Source organism: Echinops telfairi, unplaced genomic scaffold (assembly GCF_000313985.2).
Source record: "Echinops telfairi isolate 266 unplaced genomic scaffold, ASM31398v2 ScPeMD7_15;HRSCAF=58, whole genome shotgun sequence".
NCBI classification, from domain to species: domain Eukaryota; kingdom Metazoa; phylum Chordata; class Mammalia; order Afrosoricida; family Tenrecidae; genus Echinops; species Echinops telfairi.
The window spans coordinates 9,003,486-9,019,429 of record NW_022103912.1 but is presented as its reverse complement, the minus strand read 5'-3'; the positions used below and the strand labels follow the sequence as shown (position 1 = coordinate 9,019,429).

General features: G+C 46.7%; 1 protein-coding gene and 1 pseudogene across 1 annotated transcript in view; one reads left to right on the top strand and one right to left on the bottom strand.

The window, feature by feature from the left end:
• The window catches only part of GPR39 (G protein-coupled receptor 39), a 253,991-nt gene that overhangs the window by 89,216 nt on the left and 148,831 nt on the right, over positions 1–15,944 (bottom strand). The window lies entirely within an intron of this gene.
• LOC115868614 lies at positions 11,270–11,433 on the top strand (annotated as a pseudogene).

Genomic DNA, 15,944 nt, shown 5'->3' with positions numbered 1-15,944 from the left:
TGTACAAATGCGCTTTACACAATTGATGTGTGTATGGATTGGGATAACAGTTGTATGAGCCCCTAATAAAATGTTAAAAAAGAAAGAAAGAAAAAAAAAAAGAAGTCGGAATACACAGAGCTGCTGGACCCCAAAGAATTGGTTGAAAGAAGAGGGAGGTTGGCAAAACTGGATGGAACCAGGTGAAGACACTGAGAGGCAAATGCTGTTATGGGCACAGTCCTGCAAAAATGGGCATCCGCAGTAGATGCATGGACAGTTATATGGGTGGAATGGGAGAGGGAGAATATGCCCATGGATACACTCACACACACACACACCTATGTGTATGTATATACGTATGCATATATATACAACAATTTGACAGATGATAGATGCACATTTGTATTTGCCTTTGCTACAAATATATCTAGGAATGGTATAGAGCATATCAGAAATACAGTTAGGGGGATTTTTTGACAGTGTCTTGGGACACCAAGGTCAAGTGGCATACCGTCGTCCACAAAGACAATGTTTTAAGTTTTCCTTCTGTGAGTAGCAACTGGGGGGTCTTAAAAGCAGATGAAAGGGCACCTAAGGCACAGCTCTTTGTCTTTCCCTGTGCAGAGGAAAGGTGAGGGATGACAACGCCTGGACTATGTCGTCTAACGGACTGTGTGAGCTTCTGGCTCCACAACCCCGAGCGAGCGAGGAACTACATGGCGCCTGCCTGCCACTAGAAGCTGTGCTGAAAGGAATCACATCAAAAGGTCCTGGCTAAAGGTGGAGAAAAATGTGGAACAAAACAAGTCCAAAAGGAGGTCCGGCTGGCTGTCAGAAGGAGACTGGTGGACCTCCCCAGCAATGGTACTTAGCCACCCTGCGGGTGTGGAACTGAACTCAGCCCCTAGGCTCCATTTGCTGTCAAACAATAGGTAGGTGTCTAAGATGAACACCGGTTTTCACGCCTTAGAGCAGTGATTCTCAACCTTCCTCGTGCCATGACCCTTTCGAACAGTCCCCCAACCATAAAATTACTTTTGTTGCTACTTCATCACTCTAATTTTGCTGCTGTTAGGAATTGGCCAACCCCTGTGAAAGGGTCGTTCGACCCCCAAAGGGATCATGACCCACAGGTTGAGAACCGCTGCCTAAGACCAATCAGCCAATTGAGATAAAAAAGGCAGTGCTTACCCGAGAGCACAGCACACTGGGGTTAGGACGGAAGGAGAAATGAGCCCAGGAAGTAGAAGGAGAAATGAACACAGGAAGTAGAAGGAGCAAGAGGCACCGGCAGTGTTTCACAGAGGGGTTTGCAATAACGGAGAGAAAACCAAGAATGTAGGAATTGTACAACGTAAAACTAAAACTTTCATCCGATTCACAACAAGTTAGCAGGAGATAAACACAATTGTTTGCCCTTCAACCACGTCCGGAGGTGGTACATCATCCACGACCTGATGGTACCGAAGGGAGATGCCCCGCTGCAATGAAGGCACTGGTACAAGGCAACACACAACCAGCCGCTGGAGACTCAACACAACCCCGAGAGCTTCATTCTCCTTTTAAAGAGGAGGTGCCTATTACAGACTTTACAGAACCTCAGATTCCTCAGTAACTGTTACCAGGACTCAAAGCCCAAACTCTGACTCCAAAGCCTATATTTTTTTGGTGGGGAGGGGGCTCGTACAACTCTTATCACAATCCATCCATCCATCCGTTGTCTCAAGCACATTTGTACATATTTTGCCATCATCATTTTCTTTAAAAAAAATCATTTTATTAGGGGCTCATACAACTCTTATCACAATCCATACACACATCAATTATGGAAAGCACATGTGTACATTCATTGCCCTCATCATTCTCAAACCATTTGCTCACCACTAAGCCGCTGAAAGCCTGTATTTTTAATCAATTTGCCAACACTGCCTGCTGTAAAATTCATAATTTCCAAAAGCCATGAGCTTTCATAGAAATCCTTTTTTTTATCCTAAAACGAATGAAGCCAATGTTTCAGTAGCAGACTACAGCTGAGCATTTTATAACTGATTATCCTAATATCATGTTACCCTGAGGCCCTTTCCAAGAGAACTTGACCACTTCATTCCCTTCTTAGAACTTTACATACAAACAATTATGAATTAAGATGTGCATCATGCTGAAAACAAAAACAAACCGTTAGTTCCAGATAAGTCAAAGGAGAGCAACTACCCAACATCTCAATTTGTGGCTCGTTGCTGTTGAATCGATCCAACGTATGATAAGCCCATGAGTTTCACAGCACAAAGAACTCAGCTCCTTCAAGTGGTCCAGGTTATGACCTTGCAGAAGCAAACCTTATTTCTGAAGTGCCTCTGAGTGCTTTTGAAGCATCAACCTTCGGGTCAGTGACCCAACCCTTAGTCATTTATCACCCACATCCAAACCCCTTGCTAGCAAATAGATACTGGTTAGTAGCAACGGCAAACCTTTACAACAGAGCAGACCTGCTCCACAGGGCGTCCAGGCTGTAATCTTTGTGGAAGCAGACTGTCAGATCTTTCTACCATGGAGTGGCTGCTGGATTTAAGCCACTGATCTCTCCGTCCGCAGCCAAGCACTTTAACAACTGCACCATTAGGGCTCCTTTGGTGCCGCCTGGCACTCCTTATATTTCAACAGATTGTTAGAAATCCGGGGTCAGAATCGCAACCATAAAAATCCAATTTTTTTAGCCTGCTAAGCTCACTAGTCTCCTCCTTCATGTTTAAAACATCTGCCTAAGACCAGCAGGTCACAGCAAAACAGGAGAAGAAAAAGCTAGCAGATCTAAGAGGAAAATAGACAAATTCACAATTATAGTTGGAGATTTCAGCACCTCTCTCTGAACAATTAATGAAAAATAAGTACCTAGAAGAACTTAATAATAGTCTCAATCTACAGAATCTAATTAAAATTTATAGGACATTCCACCCAACACCAGAAGAACACCCAAGACTGTCCTCTAGGCCATAAAACAAACCTGAACATTGGTTTTCCTCTAAGTTGAAATCAGAGAGAATGTTTCTCCAATAAAAATAAGTCAAACTAGAATTCACTGACAGAACAATAACAGAGGGTCCTCCAAACCCTTAGAAACTAAACACACTTCTAAATAAGCCATGGGTCACAGGTGTCTGACAGGGAATACAAGCTACTTTGATTGAACTGAAAGAAAATGAAGCACATCAAAATACACAGGACCCAGCTAAAGCAGCGCTGTGAGGAAAATACGTACCATACGATGATACATGAAAACAGGAAATGTCTCAAATCAGTCGTGCAAACTCCTACTTCAAGAACCTAAAAAAAGGGCAGAATAACCCCAAAGTAAGCAGAAAGAAAGATAAAAGACCAGAACTCAATGAAATCAAAATCAGGAAAATATAGAAACTAAGCCAAAAGCTAGTTCTTTGAAAAGATGGATAAAAGTGACAAACGTCGGGCCAGGCTGACGCATACGAGAGCAGACACGAACTGCCAACATCAGGAATGAAGCAGATGAGTACAGATCCTGCAAGTAATAAAAGGATCAAAGGGAATACTATAGACAACCTACCCAAGAAATTTGACACATTGTATAAATACAATATATATACAATGTATATACATTGTATAAATCAATTCCTCAAAAGACACAATCTATAACAACTCACACAATACGTTATTTGAATAATGGCTGTCTGCTTCTGCAAATATTTACAGTTTCAGAAGCGCTAAGGAGCAGTTCTACTCTGTCTTATAGGGTCTCTCTGAGTCAGAATCAACTTCATGGCAGTGGGCTTTTTTATAATTAAGGACATGGAATTCCTAATTGTAAAAACTCCCACAAAGCCAGATGATTTCACTGGGGAGTTCCAAAAAATATTGTATTAGTCTGCGTACTTTAGAGAAACAAATCCACAGAAACTCATGTAAAAGAGAGTTTGATATAAAGGTTAACTGTGCATCAAGAAAACATCCCAACCCAGTGCTGCCCACGCCCACAAGTCCAATATTCACCCATTAACCCATATGTCCAAAACCAGTCCACAAAGTCCTCCTCCATCCACAAAACAGAAGCAATGATGCCAACTGCAGGAGGAAAGCCAAGTCAGTGAATGTGTAAGCATCTCAGCACTGGCAGGGGTCTCCAGACAGGCACTCCAGCACCCAGGGCTGCATCGGGGTAAGTCCATGTGGCTTCTCCTCGGGGATGTCTTGCAGGAAGTGAACCTTGCAAGCTGAAGCAGGGAACTGGTTAAGGCAGCTGCACCCTGGTGCGACCATCACAAACAAGAGACCCGAGAACTCAAAAGGTGAGGCTCACCAAGCCATTTATCCCTCCGCCCTTCAATTAATCATGCATGTGTTTATCAGCCAGGTTGGCACAATAAACTACCTAACTCAAATATTGAAAGAAAAATTAACAGCAATCAATGCAATCGACATATTAAAAGTCATGATCATGCCTGTCAATGTAAGAAAACCATTTGACATAATTCAGCACATCTTCGTGGTTAAAAGTAAGAAAAACAGGAAGAGAGGCAAACTTCTCCAATTTGATAAAGAGCATCTAAAAGAAAACGAGTTGTCATAAATTGGACAGTTACATCTTTACAAAAGAAGAATTGCAAAAGTAAACAAAATGTGAGTGGCAAATATAATAAAAGCTATTCTAATACCATTAGTATATTAAGGACGGTCAATCATGAAGAAAAAAAGTTCAAAAAGCATAAAGATAATTTTCACAAGCTGAAATACAAATTCCTAATAAGCATGAAAAACAATATTTATCTTGACTGGTAACTCAAAGACAGGAAAATTAAAGCAAAGGCATTTTATCTATCAAATTGGCAACAGATTTTGAAAATCATATTTAATGCTGGCAAGAAAGAGCAAACCATCTCTATCTACAGTGCAGCTGGAAAGTAAATTAGAATAATTTATGATTACAAGACATTGTAAGTGACGCAAATGACCAGACAGAGAAAAATGCTTTAAAAGGGTATGGTATAAAATTGAATATACAAGATTTAGCCAATTAGAATTGTATAGCACTGTAGCTTTGAATGCTTTAGTTGCAGAAAAGCAATACATACTTTGAGAAGCAGTTAAAGCATTGGACTTAACTTAGTTAACTGACTTTTGCCTGGACTCCAGAGATGTTGACGCTAAGTTTCAGAGGCTTTTCTTAGCCTATCTGACTTTTCTCCATCTCTCTGACATTCGCATTCCATTAGCTTCAGAGAATCCCCTTAACACAGTTGAGATTCTGGGATACGGAATCCTCTCCTCTCCCATTGAGCGTGTCAATCAATCAAGCACATGGGAGGGACGCAGGTGGATGGATCCTGACGTTCAGAGGAAGAACAAAAACCAATTTATCATGTAGGAATTGCTCCTACTTTGGCTGCCATGTGTGCCTCCGTGGAAAGTGGCAAGTGCTTCTGATTACCTTCTTGTCACTCTGACTGCTGGAGGCCCTGTCTGCCAACCTTGCTGAAAGGCTGGCACTCTGCGCTTGGGCAAATGTTCTGCTTGGGAATACCTGCGCTCTCTCCTCCTGCTACACCTCCCATTAGTCTGAAACCTTCCTGATTGCTTTTCTTATTTGGGAATCCAAAGTGTCGCTCAACAAAATGAGAAACAACCAGTAAATTGGGTTCTCTCAAAAGCTTCCATGGTCGGTTATTGCCACAAAAGAAAGAAAAACAAAGGTAAGAGGAGGAAAGGGAGGCTTTTGAGGACCTTATAATATCTTGGGAAAATCCCCTAATTTTCTAAACTTCCCAACACAGTCCATCTCTCTGTGTTACTTGACAATACTAAATTAAACTGTACTTTCTGGACACGGCTCCCCCATGCTGTATGGTGATAGCCTTGACTGTGACCTTTCTTGGAGGGCAGACACTCCTAGGCATTTCTAGAGAGCCCGGGCATAGATGAGTTGGCTCAGACGTGCATAGGGCGGACTGAACACATAGCAGCTAGCAGCTTTGGGGAGGAGGCCCTAACATGTGACTTCCACGCTGGATCCCAATTTTGATCTTATTAGCATCCTTTCGTCTGGTGACAAAACTCTCATCTTCCATTCAGGTAAATGTCTCTTCTTGACTTTCCACGAGTGGGCATGGGACCTAGTCCTGGTCCATGATAATAGCTCAGTCCTTGGCCAAAAGGATTCGTCGTTGGGTAGAAGTGCTAGGGCAGGAAGATCACAATCCAGTCAATCATTTCTTTTCTTTTCTAGAACTCTCGGGAAAGAGTGTGGCTAGCTGGGACCTGGGGAAGGCTGTTGCTGGTGGTGGCGGCTGGTGCCTGAAAGAATTGCTCCTGAAAAGCACGGCAGATTCCTACAGACATCTGTGACCACCTGTATCTAACCCACCTGAACGCCACTCACGGCCACCCAGTCCGTGCCGACTCAGCCGCTCCCTGTGGGTTTCTGAGGCTGGAACGGTTTACGGGGGCTTTCTCCCAAGTTTCGAACTGCCAACCATGCAGAGCAAAGCCCAACACACAACCACACAATACACATCAGGTCTTCATGAACCACACACAGATTCCTATCATTTCTGGTTCCATTGTACCACAAATACCCTCTTCCCATATATATATTTTTAAATCATTTTCTTGGGGGCTCGTACAACTCATCAAAATCCATCCATCCATTGTGTCGAGTACATGTGTACATATGTTGTCCTCATCTTTCTAAAAACATTTGCTTTCCACTTGAGCCCTTGGTATCAGCTCATTTTCCCCCTCTCTCCCTATTCCCCCCTCCCTCATGAACCCTTGATAATTTATAAATTATTATTATTTTATCATATCTTACACTGTCCAAAGTCTCCCTTCACCCACTTTTCTGTTGTCCATCCCCCAGGGAGGAGGTTCTATGTAGATCCTTGTAATCGGTTCCCCCTTGCCACCCCACCCTCCCTCCACCCTCCCGGCATCACCACTCTCATCACTGGTCCTGAGGGGTTCATCAGTCCTGGATTCCCTGTGTTTCCAGTTCCTATCTGTACCAGTGTACATCCTCTGGTCTAGCCAGATTTGTAAGGTAGAATTGTGATCATGATAGTGGGGGGCGGGGGAGAAGCATTTAAGAACTAGAGGAAAGATGTGTGTTTCATCAATGCTACACTGCCCTCTTCCCATACTTAATGCTACTTGGGAACATGCTTTAGATCTCTTCCAGTCTAAGAGTTTTGACTAGGCTCTGCTCTCAGGCAAAACAACGGATCTGGGGGAGACTGAGTATTTGAGGGTGATTGGGATAGTTAGGACCAGGGGCTCTGAAGAGTGGAAAGATTCCATGAAGCAGCTGGTGATGATGGTTCGCTGCATTTCAAACCCATCATGGACTTGTCCCAGCATCTCCACGGTGATCTAAGAGGAAGTTAAAACCACCTCTTGGGGATGTCCAATTGGCCATTGCAGAAGGGCTGCGGGGAGGTGAGGAGCAAATCGGAGTGCAGTGTAGTAACGATGAAATATGCAATTTTCCTCTAATTCTTAAATGCTTCCTCCACTCCACTACCATGATCCCAATTCTACCTTACATATCCAGCTGGTCCGGAGGATGTGCACTGGCACAGATGGGAACTGGAAATACAGTGAACCCAGGACAGATGAACCCCCAGGACCAGTGGAGAGAGTGGTGATGGCAGGAGGGTGGAGGGAAGGTGAGGGAGAAAGGGGGAACAGAGGACAAGGTCTACATGTGGCCTCCTCCCTGGGGGACGGATAGTGGAGAAGTGGGTGAGGGAGACATTGGATGGGGTAAGATATGATAAAATAATTTGTAAATTATCAAGGGTTCAGAGGGAGGCGGAAAAATGAGCTGACACCAGGGGTTCAAGTGGAAAGGGGGTGTTGTGAGAATGATGAAGTCAACATATGTACTAATGTGCTGGACACAAATGATGTATGTACGGATTGTGATGAGTTGTATGAGCCCCTAATGAAATGATTATTTAATAAATAAAAAAACAAAGAAACATCTGCTCTCCACTTAAGTCCTTGGCATCAGCTGGTGGTAATTTTTATGGCAGTAGAAGGCCCCATTTATCTCCGGAGGAGTGGATGGTGGTTTCGAACTGCTGACCTTGGTGCTAGCAGCCCAGGCCTCCCTCAGCAAGATGTGCACCTCCTGTGAACAGACCATTCATAGGCTGCTCTCCGAGCTGAGAAAGGTTGGGAGGTATACAAGTAGAGACGGCAGGATAAGGGGAGTGGACACCAGCAGGTGAACGGTGCCCTTTGCTGGTTGTTTGTTTGCCCGGAGGGGAAGTGAGTTTCGAAATGGATGACAAAGAGTGAGTAGTGAGAAAGGCTGAAAGTACAGGGGAGAAAGGTGGGTTGAAAAAGTGACCCGGCGAGCCCCTGGAAAAGGCAGTGGACCACATGGACATACGTGAACAAATGGAGGAGGAGGAGGAGGAGGAGGAGGAGGAGGGGAGGAACAGCAGGACTGTCAGAGGAGGAAGGGGTGAATGTCGAGAAACGGCAAAGGAGCAGAAGCCAAGCCTGAGTGGAGCATGGTAGGACTGAGCAGGGGAGGGGGCTGAGGTGGGGTGGGCACGCTTCAGAAAGGCAAGAAACTGTGTGCTTGTGGAAGTGCCCAAGGCAGGCTTCCTGGAGAAGATCAAATCCCAGCAGGGGTAGAAGTAATGGAAGGACAGAGGGTTGGGCAGTCAAGGACAGGATGAAGGTGGAGAAGGGAGGACCTCCCAGAGCCATGTGGGGAGAGGCCCAGAGGAGGGGCTAAGATGCAGGGACCACAGACGTTAAGAAAGGCTGGGTTGGAGGGGACAAGCGTAGGGGGGGTCTGGGGTACCCTGGAAGCCCATTAAAATCAACTGAACGCTCTGGTCTGATATCCACACCCCCCCCCATTCCTGCTTCACACTGTGAGGCATGGGGGAAGGACCGTGACAGGTTGCACTAGGAAAGCGTGGGACACCCACAGTGTAGTCAGCATTAAGTCAAGGGCTCAGCCCAGAAAGCCCCATCCCTGAGAGGCTGTCAGTCCCTCCCACCACAGCTCATTCCCCAGGTGAGCTGCCACCCCTATAGACAGACATGTAATCCCCCTGCTCAGACCCAGCCTTTGCACACCCAACTGCGGCCATGTGGCTTCCCAGCATTAATCAAGCCTGCCCCTGGCTAAGCTGAACCCGGAGCTCAGAAACACTGGAGCCAGCATCTGTGCTGACTTGGCAAATCATGTTCAAATTATTTTGATAGATTCCAGGCAGAGTGGAGTACAGGAAAACATGTTCAGTCCTTCTAAACTATTAACGCCATAGTCAGTCCTACAAAACCCAACCATTTATCTTCACGTTTTTGGTAATTATTCCACCTCTTGCTCGCTGCAGCAATATAGATATAAATGGCCAGTGCCTAAGAACTGACAACATAGCAGGTACCATGTAAAAGTCATTCAACGAGCCACAGGCACACCAACCTGGGCAGTAGATAGTCCCATTGGGCCTATGATCCAACTGAGGTCCACAGAGTTTGACGTAGCGACTCATCACAGAGCAGGTAGTTGCCAGCCCCAAATCTGCCTGACTCCAGCCGCCTTCCCACCACCTTCCTTTGTCACCCAGAGCATGCAGCAGCTCCTCCCACCATTCTTAGCATGATGCCTACAACCTCCAGCCTCTTCACTCACAGTCAGGAGATACATAGCTGCAAAATGTTCCATACCACAACTGTTGAATTGGGCTCTGCTTTGCTGTGCATATTCTCAGCAACAACAAAGTAAAAGGTGGTTTTTAAAGAGAGTTGCAATGATCCCAAGAAATGCATTCTTATCCAATAAGGTCTGAAGACTATGGCGGGGAAAGAAGGTGGGAGAAACCTTCCCCAAGGCACCCTGCCCCCCAGGATTATCATGTTCCCTGGCCAAAATGGTATAATGGGCCCTAGCATAATCAACCACTGGCAATGAGAATACCATGACTGTCCAAGACCCATCATTCCCAGGGCTGGCTGCATGCTGTAATCACAAGAAGAGTTTCCAATACTCACCACTGCCAGGGACCCAGTCCAGACCAATTAAACTGTAATTTATGGGGGTGGAGCCAAATGATCAGTACTAAGTAAGAACTCCCTGCATATTTCTACTGTGTCGTCAGAGTGGACTAATCAAAATCCACCATCTGGTGCCGGACCACACCCCTGGGAAATGTAGGATTCTCCTGGGAAGGATGTCGGGGCCTCGGGAAGCAAGGCTGAGGATATGCCATCAGGGATGACGAACACTTAGACAAGACCGTGGTGCTTGGTAGAGTCGAGGGCCAATCAAGGTGAAGAAACCATCGGTGAAGTGGATTGACAAAACGACCATCAGGATGGACACCGAGAACCAGGAAATGCTCGTGGGAAACACAGAAGACCAGAGAGCGCAGGGTGGTGGTGGACAACCAGATATATGGCCAGGGCATCTGGGGGACTCCGTGCATAGAACCTAAGATTTGATCCTAAATCCTTGAATATGGCACCTGTCACAAGACTTCTTGGGTATCACTCATGCCGTTTCAGCCCATTCTTGACATAGTATTGAGTTCAGTCTTCTGCATGCGTGATGCCCAAACATTCCTGATGCGCTACAATGCACAAAAGGTGCAAAGGGCAGGGAGGGGCATTTAAGCGATGGCCCAGGAGCGCCTCAGAGAACATTCTTAGGAAGATGAAAAGACACCGGAAATAAAGAGTCCTGGCTTTGAGGTTTGACTGCTTCTGGGCTCCTATAAAACCCATCCCACTGTGTGTGCTTATCCAGAATCTAGAAGGGCAGCTTCGCTGCTGGGTCATTGGAGAGTCGTAGGAAGACCGCAACGCCAGAGAGAGTTCTCGGAGGACACACTTCCACGTTTCTCTTCGCAATCGCTCTCAATGAGAGCTGCCGGGGTTGAAATGCCACTGTCCTTGGCTGAGTGGTGGAATCACCTGGGAAGCTTCTGAATAATCCAAATGCCCTGGCCTGTCCCCACAGCATTAAATGAAGATCTCCAGGGGCCAGTCACCAGTATCCTTTCTAAACACTCCCTTGGGAATCGCAATGTGCAGCCAACATTGCGCAGCCTTGTCTTACACGATCAAGACCCTCAGAAGGCGAGACACACCTTTACTTCCCTCTTTTTGTATCATGAGAATCTTTACAAATAGAGTCTGATGCTGTGGGAGTTGTTTGAGAGAAAAGCGGCAAGCACAGCCTTAACATGTGTTGTTTGTAACGCTGGATGCAGGGTAGAAAGGTTTTGGGCAATACAGAATGCCCTTTTTCATTCTTTTCATTAATTTAATAGCTGATACATCCTCTATCCGAGGACAATATATTAAATGGGTTTCTGGAGCAAGGATATGGAATAGGAGCTTGCTCTGCCCACTATGCGCATGACCTGACATTGCAGTACTTCCAGGAACAGTGCACCCCACCCCCTTGAGGGACTCTTAAAAAAATTAACGTATTTTGTTGTTAACATATACACACAACATACACCAATCTAACCCTTTCTTCGTGTACTATTTAGTGACTCTGGTAGTTACACAATTGCATGTCAACTTGATAAAAGAATGAAGGGGTGGAGTCTAGCCTGTCAATCAGGTCACAGTGTGATGATTCCCTCCTTGGGGGTGTGGCCTTCTCCTGAGGATTCTGGGAACTCCCCCTCTCTTGATTCTGCCACCAGAAGTGAGCCACACTCTCTCTCTCTGCTTCACCTTCCCGTTGAGGAGCCACGTGGAGACGTGCACCTGAGCCAAGATGCTCCCACCGGCACTGGATCCGCAAAACTTTTCACCCACTGGCTGGTGATCTTCCTGCATTCACAGAATGCCCCTTTCACGATGGTGCTGGCAGCTAACAATCTGGCACAAGCTACGGGCAGGAAATGAGGTGGCGGTAGGAATCTGCTGAGGCAAGAGGTCAGAGAAGAGCATTTCCTCTCCTGCCCACCTCCCTAAGATGGGTCACTAGCTGAGGTATAACCTATGTGAACAGGAAAGTCTAGAGAGAATTATTCTGAACACAGGATGAAAGGAGAAGGGAGAGAGATGCCATTAGCAATGACAGAAACGTACCACAAACGAGTCTATGAGTCTTAGTCTTTCCTCATTTATAAACCCACTCTGTTTCCAGGTGGAGATGGCCACCCGTTGATGTAAGAATCACCCTGGCAACCTGGGAATTCACCATGTGTGGTGGGTGGCTCGACAGCAGAGCGCTCAGGATCAAAGGGTTTCATCTGTAAACTAAGGCTGCGATGTTCGTGCCAGCACAGGTAACAACTCTCCTGGGAGACTCCCACTTCAACCATGTCAGGTCAACCAGGAGGACAAAAATATTCTGGACAGGTTGAGTTTCTCATCTTCTCATGCCATCGAATATGGTCCCACCCCACGCCAGCCCCCAAAAGCATGGGCTCTGGGGGAGGCTGTGCTCCAGCAGGGGTGCTGACACTTGGCAGCCCATCAGAGCATCCCTGGAGCTTTTATAATATTGATGTCACAGCTCACCCCTGGTACAATGCACATTTGGACGGGAACAGACAGCAGCACGTTTGAAGCTCCCCAGGTGATTCCAGTGGGCAGCCAAGTCTGGGGAGCAGGAAGTTAGAGGAGTGAGCCTAAGCACAACCTCTGGGGAATCTCTGGGGAGCTTTTAAGGGCTCCAGAGATTCTAAATGACCTGGGGTCAGACCTGGGCCCTGGGATTTGTTTAAGGTTCCAACAAGGAGCTGACGTTGAGAATCACTGAGCTGTGATTGGTCACAGAGAGAGCTGTCCGTGGCTCGCTGTAACTCAAACTCAAAAATACTCCACTGTTTCCAGCGAGACTGACCCCATAGGAGAAAACAGAACTGCTCTACAGGATTTCTGAGACTGTTGATCTTCACAGAGAAAAGACAGCCGTATCTGCCTCCTGTGGAACCGCTGATGAACTGGAACTGCCAACCTCTCCGTGAATAGCCCAAGGCTTACGCCATGGCACCACCAGGGCTCCTCACCATAACCTCACCCATGGAGGCTGTAAATATTTGGGGGAACAGATAGGATCGGCTGGTGGTTTGAACCACCAACCTTGTGGTCCAGTGCCTGCCCAGCTTCAGCAAGGCCCCCTCAACATAACCCAGTGCTTCTTAAATCATGGCCAGATCGGAGTCTCCTGGGAAACTTGAGAGAATACAGGTCCTTGAGAGACTGAGCTCTTCTCTTCTCCTTGGCCAAGCCTGGGCTTCTGTTCTTCATCAGCTCTCCAGCAACACCCATGCCCCTAAGGCTTGAGACTCAGCGCTCAAGAAATCCCCACAAGGAGGGAGCAGCATATGCCCATGGACATGTTCACATGACCAGCACTTTTACCAACGGCATCCTAATCGCAAATGCTCAAGATAAACAACATTGAAAGCATAGTGTGTGGGTGGACGAAGAAACCATTGGTAAAGCTAATCACCGCCACTTCACGTTGGGCTTATTTTTAAAATCTGTATTCTACAATAGTGATGCATAGCTTTGATTTTGCATTCCTGCCGTCCAAACTCCCCTTTCATAAAATGAACTCCGTGTTAAGTACATCCCCGGAGTCAGAGCAAACACTGGCATTTAAGTCGGAGCAAACACAGGATTCCTACAGCCTAGAGTCAGAGGAAAGGAAACATTGCCTTTCCAGCCTGTTGTGGTACAATGCTGCTTTTTGAACGTGGAGCATTTTCAATAGTGTTATGTTCCCATGTATATAATGACAACACATGTCTTAACAGCAGATTCTTTGGATTTCCTTAAGTGTTTCATCCTAGCAACTCAGTGAGAGTTCAATTCCATTGTTTCTGTTTGGCTGCATGAAGTTGTTGTGAGGTAAGAGACGTGGGACTGGATTCACTCACTCTTTAATTCCTTCTACAATGACTGCATCTGCTAGGTTTGGGTACAGTGCACACAGAAGTGAGTACCTGTCATCACGTGGCTCCCTCTAGTGGCAAAAGAAGAGGAAAAACACTCACCTTGTAGAAGCATTCAGTGATGGAGGTTCAGCGAAGGGGCGTGTAAACATAGGTTGAGGGTGTCCCCAAAATGCTCTCTAAGTGAGAACAGATAAGTTAAAGGAGCTGAGTAGGCATGGGGCCAGTGCCAACTTACACCCCCAACAAGGCACTGAGGTCATGGCAATAAAGTGGGCCTGGAGACTGGATCCGAACGGCCTGGGAAAAATGAACCTTTGATGGAGTTACAGGAGATGAGACTGGAGAATTAAGTAGGGCCAATCTCAAACAGTCTCATACAACACACCTGAGGCCTTGGTACAACACACGAAAGGATTTTTCCACATGGGACATGATGGAAGGATTAGGGGTCTGGAACCAAACCTAATCCGATTTGCATTTTAAGAAACACACTTTAGTGGGAGTGTGGACAATGAATTTCAGGGATCAGAGACTAAGGCAGAGGATCTTAACCTCGGCTACAAGTTGCAATCATCTGGGGGAGCTTTAATTAAAAATAACTGATGCATAGGCCCCACCCCCTGAAACTCTAATCCGTTTGGCACGCAAGCAGGACAGTTAAGACCTCTCCCAAGGGGGAAAATTCACATTGATTAAGACTAATGGTTATACAGATGAGGTGATTAATGTCAATATATTGTATACCTGTAAAAAGTTAAAATGGAAAATGTTACTGAGCTGTACCCACAGCAATTGTTGGTTTGGTGTATGCTCTGCGGTGCACGTGCCCAACAGCAAGCAAATGCAGGGGGGAGGCTTCCCCGTGGACCCCATGTGTCATCAGCATGGAACGATCCCGGGATTTCCGGAGTTGATGAGCGCTCAGAGGAAAGGACTACTGCTGACAGAATGCGAGAAACCGAGAGGAGTTATGGTTGCCCACAGGTCAGAAGGGATGGAGGAATATAAAATCCCGAGGGCGAGTGTAAGTCTGGAATCCAGTTTTGAAAACCGGAGACATCCACAGAGAGTTCGAGAATGAGATTAGGGTTCCGGCCTGGACTTCTGAGTCATCCTCCTCGAGAGAGTGCTTTAAGCCGGTGGTACTGTCCAAGGGCTCAGAAAAGAGAAATAAGGCGAGCCAGAACCCTGGGAAGTGTTCCCTGGTAAGGCCGAACACAGGAACTGCCCAGGAGAAGAGGCCAAGAAAGAGGGATCCGAGAGAACACAGGACACCTCTCTGGAGAGCCGGGGAGGGGCCAGGGGATGCAGCCCTCAAAAGTGCTGTCAAGGATGACGAGTACCGAGGCTGCGAGAGACGGTACCAACAAATGAACAGTGGCCAGACCACGTGACGCTGGTCTGCAGCGTCCAGGCCAGGAAGGCCAGTCTCTGCACTTTCTAGCAGTGCAGGAAGCCACCCAGCAATGCCTGTTGGGACCCGGTGGGCAGATCCCATCCATCACCGGCAGCTTCCTAACTTGTGTTTCCCTTCCAACTTAGATCCCGCCCACGACAGCCAACTATGCCTTCCAACCGACCACACACAGCTTTCCACTACACCGCCTTCCCATTCCCGCTGCTTGGGAGTCTCTGGCGAACCAAAGGGAAGCGGTGATTCCTTTGCTATATGAAAACCAAACTCACTGCCATGGCATGGATTCGGACTCATGACAGCCCTATAGGACAGGACAGAGCTGCTCCCCATGGGTTTCTGAGACTGTAACTCTTGCGATAGTGGGTGCTGAATAAAAAGCCTTTGTTCTCATTAGGGAGGTGGTGCTGTCGTTTTGCTTGTGCGTTTGGTTGTGGGCTGTTGCTACCACGAGAAGTCCTGCTTGGGCAAACAGAAGACCAAGATCACCTCGTTCAAGTGGTTTCGGTGAAGAACGTAAGTCAGAAGTCAGATGGTGGGAAGTGGCAGAGAAGCGACGAGAAGCAGCGAGGAGTCAGCAAGCCCGGACTTGCTCTTTGAAGAAATCTGGCACTAAATTCGGGAGGGGGGGG